Here is a 7,226-nt window from a genome sequence, read left to right on the forward strand (position 1 = left end):
CGCGTGTGTGTGCACGCACACGCACATGCCTGGGGAGGCAGGCATGAAAACTGGTGATTACAGCACAATGTGATTAATGCTACCCGTCCATTTATTCATGCATTCATGCATCATTAAACACATATAAGGATCACCTACTATGTGCCGGGCACTGTCCTGGGCACTGGGGTACAGCTGTGAACAAAACAGACAACAGGCATCCCTGCCTCCATGGAGCCCACAGTCTAGTGAGGAGACAGATGATAAACAAGCAAAGTCTGTAATCTTCTGTCAGGTCAGAGTATGTGCTATGAAAAAAGAGAAAGTTTGGGAAGGGATGGAGAGAGATGGAATGTTATTTGATGGGAGTAGGCCTGGGGAGACCTATTTGAGAATGTGACAGTTGAGGTGAGACCTGAAAGAAGTGAGGGTGTGAGTTATGTAAATGTCTGGGGCTTCTGGACATAGAGAAGAGCAAGTGCAAAGGCCCTGCGGTGGAAACATACTTGGGAAGTCTGAGGAACAGCAATGACTGGAAATTCTAAGGCCTGACTCACAGAGGAAGCAGTGGGTTACTTGCTCTGCCTGGGTGAGGGTGAAGGAATGTTCAGGGAGGGCTTCCTGAGGAGGCCACTATTGTCCTGACACTTGAAGAACGAGCAGCAGTAGGCTCTCCGATGAACATGCGGATAAGCATCTCTGCAGAGGAAACAGCACAGGTCACAGAGGAGTGAAGTCTGGCATATTCCAGATGATGGGAGATGGCTGTAGAGTAGGGTTGGTAGAGGGGACAAAAGAAGAAGTCTGGGGACAGACTGAGAGGGAAGAGGCTTTGTTGCTGATCTTCAAATACACTGGGCTCACTCCCATCTCAGGGCCTTTGCACTTGCTGTTTCCTTGCCTTCTCAGATACCCACATGATTCCCTCCATGTCCTTTAGGACTCTGCTCAAATGTCCCCTTCTCCCTGAGGCTTCCCCAACCATGGTCTCTGCAACTGAGCTCTTCCACTGATTCCTATCCTGGTTTGCTGCTGTATTCCTCTTGTTAGCATTTTACTAGATTACACAGTGTGTGTATCTCACCTCTTTATTGTCTGTCTCCCCCAACTAGAAATTGAATTCTATGATGAAAGGGATTTGTGCTCACTGATATATCACCAGCACCTAGAATGACATCTCAGACATATAGTGATCGAATAAACATTTGTCAAATGAATGAATGAACGAACAAACAGCTTTAAAAGTTGTACCGAGGAGCTTGGGTTTTAGCCTCTGAGCAGAGGGAAGCCATCTCAGACTTTTGAGGAGGGAAGTGGCAGGGTCTGATTCAGGAAGAGTTTGTGCCCAAACTGAAGGAGAGAGGAGGCTGTGCTGCCCCTCAGGTGTACACTGACGGGGTCTGGGCCAGGGCAGTGGCAATGGAGAGACTAGAAAGAGATGGGACATGGAGACTCCAGGAGGTCTTGGTGCCTGCTTAGCTGCGGGGGTGGAGCAGCTAGCTGGGAAGTGTCAAGGGCAAGTGCCTGAACTGCTGATGTTGGGAGACCAGAGCAGACTCAAGGGGACACAGGGGCTCAAATTTAAATGGGTCTCACTGGAGGAACCTGTGAACATTGGGCATATACCACAGGTGCAGGATAGCCCACAGGATGGGTCTAACTAGAAAAGGGGACTAGAAAAGTCGATGGCAAACGGTAGCACTGTGTGCTTTCTGCAGGGGGATGGGAGAAGTCTAAGTGGCGCTGGACGTGGGTGGGTAACAAGCCAGGGCAGCGGAGGTCTGACCCATGACACGGCTGTGGTGTGTCCCGGAGTCAGGGTCAGGTTGGAGCAGGGCAGAGTGGGTCTTGCACAGCCACCAAACAAGAGAGGGAAACCCAAGACCCTGTGTATGGGGAACCGTGTCACCAGAAGGGGTCAGACAGGACGAAGGCCGAGAGTGGGTTCTATGGGGCTGGTAGTCTGTGACTGAGCCCCAAGTACAGTGGCTGGACCACAGCGAGTCCCTTTCCCCTGATCCACCCACTTGCAGCTGTGCCCTATCATGAGTCCAAATAGGACGGATTTGGGAGCGGGGAGGGATTCCCAGGTGGCTCTAAAATCCCACCAGCCTGACGGCTCATCCGTCCTCAGCAAGATGGGCCCTGCTCTCAAGGCCCCGCCACTGAGAAGGGAATAGCCCGACATCCCCTTCCCTACCTTCCTTTCTGGTTCCTTTTCAGTCCAAGGGCTGCAGCATGTTTTATTTTCTATAGTGTGCGTCCTTGGCTTTCGGAGGGGCCCTGCCCTGTGGCTAACAGGTGCCCGTGTCAACAGCTCTCAGTACAGACATTCTTCCAACACTTGTCTCAGAGCTGGCCGGGCCAGGAGAGCTGACCCCCACGGAGAGGAGACAGTAGCCAGAGGAGAGGGAGTTGTGGGGGAAGACATATCCCTCGCCTAGCCCGGCATCAGCCCAGGTAGGGGTGGGGGGTTGCTGTGTCCAGGACCACACTGTGAGCAGGGGCTTCATCGGTTGTTCCTGAAGGTTGAGCTTCACGGTGGACAGGGTGGTCCCTGCCTCTGCCCCTCCCTGTGTATCATAGAGAGAACCATGGCCCTTTCTGAACCCGCTTCCTCATCTGTAACACAGGGATGCTAAGAGTGCTGCGGGGTGCATGGCAAGCTCTTGGCACAGGGCACAGGGCTTTGTGGGAGTCCCGGGGCAGCTGCTCTTACCACTGTGCTGATTATCGTCATTGGTCACTGCAGGCACTGCCTCTCCCAGGCCTTGTGCCCCTTTGATGGCTGGGAGACCTTGCAAATGCAGAGCGTCTCCAGGCTTTGAGCGGAGGGCAGAGAGCAGGGGCATGACACCTGGCTCAGGCCTGAGAACCAAAGCCTGGAGTCTGCCTGGCTCTCAGATGGGGGCCACGGTGGGCAGTGGAGAGACCTACACCCCAGCTGAGTATTTTCTGATCCCTTTGTGATGTGTGTTAAACCCTATGACCTCCAAACCAGACCTTCTGCTCCCATCAGAATGTCCCAGGCATGTGTGTGTGTTCTCTGGGGGTGGGTCTCCTTATGGCTTCCGCAGCATAACTGGCCTACACAGCAGGTGCTAACCGCACACCCGGCCATGCCGAGCACTCTGCCTCCTGTAATTCTCACAGTCCCTCTGACGCGGGTGTTGTCACTGCCCCCATCTCACAAGTGAGGGAACAGAGAGGTGACTGGTTCACGATCACACAAATGCGGAGGGGTGGAGCTGGGTTGCAGAGGCCACCAGCAACTGAGTGTTGGGCCGGGGGGACCCAGCAGTCTGGCCTGGAGCCTGGACCTGGGCCCCATGCTGTCCTGCCCCTCATGATGCACTTGCCGTGCTTTCCACACTGTGCCCATCAGGCCTCGTGGCCACCTGCAGTGTGGGTCTCATCATTCCCACCTTACAGGGGAGGCAACCAAGGCTCAGAAGGTGAGGGAAGAGGCTTGTGCTAGGATTCGAACCCAAGTCAGCTGCCTCTAAAGCCTAAGTCCTCTTAGACACCCAGCCTCTGTCAGAGACACCCCAGGAAGGCTCAACAGTAGGAAGTAGGGGAGGAGCCAGAGAAAGGTCGGCCATAAGAGCAGAAGCAGGGGTGAGCACAGGGAGGAGCCAGGCCTTGGCCAGCTGCTGCATCTGATGGCAGGACTCCCTCCTGGGGAGTTATACAGGCCCGGGCCCTGGAGCCCATCCCACCTGGTGCACATGCCTCATTCTGGGCCCCCAAGCCCTGCTCTGACATCTTGGAAGAGAATGGTTCATTCGACCTCACAGGCTAAGAAAACACAGAAAGATTTGCCCCCTGTCCTAAAGTCTCCCTGATTTTTATCAAAAATCAGCGAGGGCCAGGGATCTGGGGAAGGGGCAGTAAGCTCCATGTCTGCCCGCCAAGGTGGGAAGGAGCCCTTGAAATAGCTTGAGAAGCAGGCCAAGGAAATGGAGACAGAAGATAAGGCTTTCAAGCAGAAACAAAAAGAGAAGCAGAAGAAACTCAGAAGCTAAAAGCGAAGGCCTCGGGGAAGGGCCTCCTGGCCACAGATGGAATGAGGAAATCTAGCAAAAAGCAAGCTGTTCTTTGTGCCTGAGGGGATGGTGACCCTTGTCTCCATTCCTGTTTAAACACCTGGATTCCCTGCTATAACATCTGTTGCCAAATGTAGCTAGAATGAAGTGTTGTCTTGAAGCCTGTAGTACATTTAAGAAGAACACATTTTTGTTTAAAAAAGAAGAAGGGGGAGGAGGAGAAGCAGAAGGAGAAGACGGGAAAAAAATCATGCAAAGGTTCATTTTCTCTTGAGTTCTCCTCACTCCGCCATTCCTACCTGAGCTGGGGCAACGTAAAGCCAGTCCAGAGTCCTGCCAGAGCCTGCTCTTCCGTCTTTGTTATACCCTGAATTCTGTAGCACCTGGAATTAAACCCACTCATTTGAAAACAAGCAAACACAAATGAAACAAGCGGGCCGAGGATGCTTGATTTCTGATCAGCCCTGACACCTCACCTGGTAGTGGATTTCACAGCCGGCTGACATCCACCTCCCGTCAGTGACACAGGCACGTGTCCTGGGTGGGGAAGTCCAGCCTAGCTGCACCTTCCCAGTGGCAAGAGTCAGGTGGGGGTGGGGCACAGCCCCAGCAGACAGCTCTGGTTACCATGGGAACAGGGTGGCTTCGGCCAGGCTCCAGCATCCAGAGTCAGGCTCCTCTGTTCCATCACTGTCCCCTGGGCAGGTAGAAGTGACCCCTCTCCACTTCAGTAAGCTCCCGCCTTGTTCCCCGCACCCTCAACAGACCACTCAGACACCTTCTGGAACAATCTTCATCTGCCACATACAGGCGCTGCCAGCGGGGGTGAAAAGAGAAAGGCTCCGCTCAGCATCTTTGGGTTTTAAGACTTGGCTGCTGGGCTGCAAACTGAGGCCTCTGGGGGTAGGTCCAGGAGGAACCAGGACCTGAGCTTGTAAAGGCTCCTAGAGGCCTTTGGCTCAATCTGCTCATTTTCCGGAAGGGAGGTCTGAGGTCCTGGGCAGTGCCCTCACAGTACCGCAGCATCAGTCCTGACTTCTCTGCGGATGCCTCTCTGTGATATATCCAAAGCCCCAGGACGCTGATGAAGCCTCTCAGGACCTTGGCCATTTCCCACCTGCCTCCCAAGCAGGCTGCCCCGGGATGGCCAACTTGCCATTGACATTGACCAGCCGCCCTGCTGGTCTTCACAGCACAAGGAAGCTCAGTCCTGGCTCTGGGGGCCTCTTCCCACGTGGCTGAGGCTGCCAGCTTCGAAGGAAGCCAGTGCAGGAAACAGAAAGACTGAGTGCTCCTGACATCACTCATGTACCTGGATCCAGCTGCAACTGAAGCCTCTTCTACCTCTAGACTTTCAGTTCTATGAGCCAGTGAGTGAACAAGTTCCTTTTTATGAGTTTATATTTCTTAGTCCAGTAGAGGTAGGGGGTGGATTGAACAATGAGTTCCTAACACAGACCCCTGAGCTAGCGGAGGCACAGAGGGGTGGAGGGGAGGGTGACACACCAGTGACCCCCACCCACCCACCACCCAAGTGAGCCTCTCAAATTACACACCCCAAACCCTGGCTGTAGTGCCATGTCCTCACCTGGCCGGGTATTAGAAACACCTGAGGAGCTTTAAACTGCCCCGGTGCCAGGCCAGCCCGCACCAATCACTGCACTGGAGGCAGGGCCCATTTTGGGGGTGCTGTGGGTGTAGAGGAACATGGGCAGTGAACCAGTGCCTGTGCCCCCTGCTCTGCCAGCCTCAGATCCCAGCTGTCCACCATGGGGCTGGCTGTGGTAGGTCATGGGTGCCAGGGCAGTCACCCTCAAATGGACACCAGCTGTTCCTAGCCCCAATGTGGGTGTCTGTTGAGAGGAAGCCGAGGCACTACGTGGGATCTTTAAGCACCTCATGAACCCAAACTTGCCTTTGGCTGCACCCCACCATCGCCTGCCCAGACTTTCAGCTTCTCAGGATGTTTTACTCCTGTCCTGTTCTCAGAACGGGCCTGGCCTCCAAGGCTGTCACAGCAGACACTGAGTTTTACTTCTTCCTAGTCCATCTGTTTCCATTTTTCTTATTACAGCAAAAGATGTGCAGCAGCCTTAGAAACACACACATTCATGCTCTGTAGTTACTGAGAAGTTCATATTGACTTTTGCCTTCTTAAAACAGATTTGCTACACAGCCATGTGGCTGCACTTGATCTTCCCTCATTTTCTGGAGTGAGATCCTCACAGACCCTCAGACAGTCTAAACCACTAGCAGGTCTGGGTGAGATGTGGGTACCATTTGACCAGTGGTTCTCACTCCTGGATGTTTGTTAGAATTATCTGGATGCTTCTAAACCATACAAACCACCAGGCTTTGATTTAATTAGCCCTGAGTGATACCAGAGGTGGTGCAAATGGTTTGTGCTCAACTACTAACCTACAGGATTGGTAGTTTGAACACATCCAGTGGCACCATGGAAGAAAGGGCTGGAGATCTGCTTCCATAAAGATTATAGCCAAGAAAACCCAATGGAGCAGATCTACTCTGCAACACATGGGGTCATTATGAGTCAGAATCGACTTGACAGCACTTTTTTTTTTTTTTTTTTGTGGGGGGGTGATACCAAGGCACTTCATAGATGATTCCAATCCTGCCCCACAACTGAGACCAATTGTTTTAGACGGTTTTAAAGCCTGGGTCTCAGGAATGCCTGGATTCAACCTGGCAACTGGAGATCCTATCCCTTCCCTCTCCCTCAAGGTGTCTCAGGGAAGGAGCTACACCCAAAGGAGCAGTTGCAGAGTGGAGGCCAAGGAGCAACCCTGTAGTAGGGTTAAGCTGTGTCAACTTAGCTGAGCAGGCACCACGGTTCCCAGAATCCTCTTCCCGCATGGCTCTGAGTTAACACTGGCCATGAGGGACATCGTGCAAACACTTTGAGAGGCAGGAGAGAAGTCGCAGCCCGCAGCTTACCCTCTGCAGGTGAGTGCAGGGCAACAGGCTCCAAGCAGTCTCCATTTGCTGGCTCCCCATCTGACAGGGCACCACCTGGATGTGCAGTTCTTCATGCTCCCCCAGAACTCCTCAGTCAGTGTCTCCCAGCCCTGAACCTAGTGTACACAGAGTTCTGGGGTGAAAGGTGCTGGCTTCTCCTGCAAGTCACATACGGCATTGAGGATGGAGGTGGTAAGGGGCGCACAAGGATTCCAAAGTGCCCCT

General features: G+C 53.4%; 1 pseudogene; it reads left to right on the forward strand.

Moving 5' to 3' along the window:
* The first annotated feature begins 3,878 nt into the window (after nucleotides 1-3,878).
* LOC111819659 (translation machinery-associated protein 7 pseudogene) lies at nucleotides 3,879-4,087 on the forward strand (annotated as a pseudogene).
* Nucleotides 4,088-7,226: the final 3,139 nt, after the last annotated feature.

The sequence above is a fragment of the Trichechus manatus genome, unplaced genomic scaffold (genome assembly GCF_000243295.1).
Source record: "Trichechus manatus latirostris isolate Lorelei unplaced genomic scaffold, TriManLat1.0 scaffold00015, whole genome shotgun sequence".
In the NCBI taxonomy this organism is placed as follows: domain Eukaryota; kingdom Metazoa; phylum Chordata; class Mammalia; order Sirenia; family Trichechidae; genus Trichechus; species Trichechus manatus.